The sequence below is a fragment of the Arachis duranensis genome, chromosome 2 (assembly GCF_000817695.3).
Source record: "Arachis duranensis cultivar V14167 chromosome 2, aradu.V14167.gnm2.J7QH, whole genome shotgun sequence".
Classification (NCBI taxonomy): domain Eukaryota; kingdom Viridiplantae; phylum Streptophyta; class Magnoliopsida; order Fabales; family Fabaceae; genus Arachis; species Arachis duranensis.
Genome location: NC_029773.3, coordinates 50,643,244 through 50,644,193, shown reverse-complemented (window position 1 = coordinate 50,644,193; position 950 = coordinate 50,643,244).

Sequence of the window (950 nt, the reverse complement as noted above, 5' to 3'; positions counted from 1 at the left end):
TTCATGATTGCTCCAAGGTATTTAGCAACTTGCTCTTCAGTGACATACTCATCCTCTTCAGAGGAAGAATACTCATCTGAGCTCATGAATGGCAGAAGTAAGTCCAATGGAATCTCTATGGTCTCAGTTTGAGCCTCAGATTCCCATGGTTCCTCATTGGGGAACTCAATTGAGGCCAGTGGACGTCCATTGAGGTCTTCCTCAGTGGCGTTCACTGCCTCTCTTTCCTCCCAAAATTCGGCCATGTTGATGGCCTTGCACTCTCCTTTTGGATTTTCTTCTGTATTGCTTGGGAGAGTACTAGGAGGGAGTTCAGTAATTTTCTTGCTCAGCTGACCCACTTGTGCCTCCAAGTTTGTAATGGAGGACCTTGTTTCAGTCATGAAACTTTGAGTGGTTTTGATTAGATCAGAGACCATGGTTGCTAATTCAGAGTTATTCTGCTTAGAACTCTCTGTCTGTTGCTGAGAAGATGATGGAAAAGGCTTGCTATTGCTAAACCTGTTTCTTCCACCATTACTATTGTTGAAACCTTGTTGGGGTCTCTGTTGATCCTTCCATGAAAAATTTGGATGATTTCTCCATGAAGGATTATAGGTGTTTCCATAGGGTTCTCCCTTGTAATTCACCTCTTCCATTGAAAGGTTCTCAGGATCATAGGCTTCTTCCTCAGATGAAGCCTCCTTAGTACTGCTTGGTGCATTTTGCATTCCAGACAGACTTTGAGAAATCATATTGACTTGTTGAGTCAGTATTTTATTCTGAGCCAATATGGCATTCAGAGTATCAATCTCAAGAACACCTTTCTTCTGACTAGTCCCATTGTTCACAGGATTTCTTTCAGAAGTGTACATGAATTGGTTATTTGCAATCATTTCAATTAGCTCTTGAGCTTCAGTAGGCGTCTTCTTCAGATGAAGAGATCCTCCAGCAGAGCTATCCAAAGATAT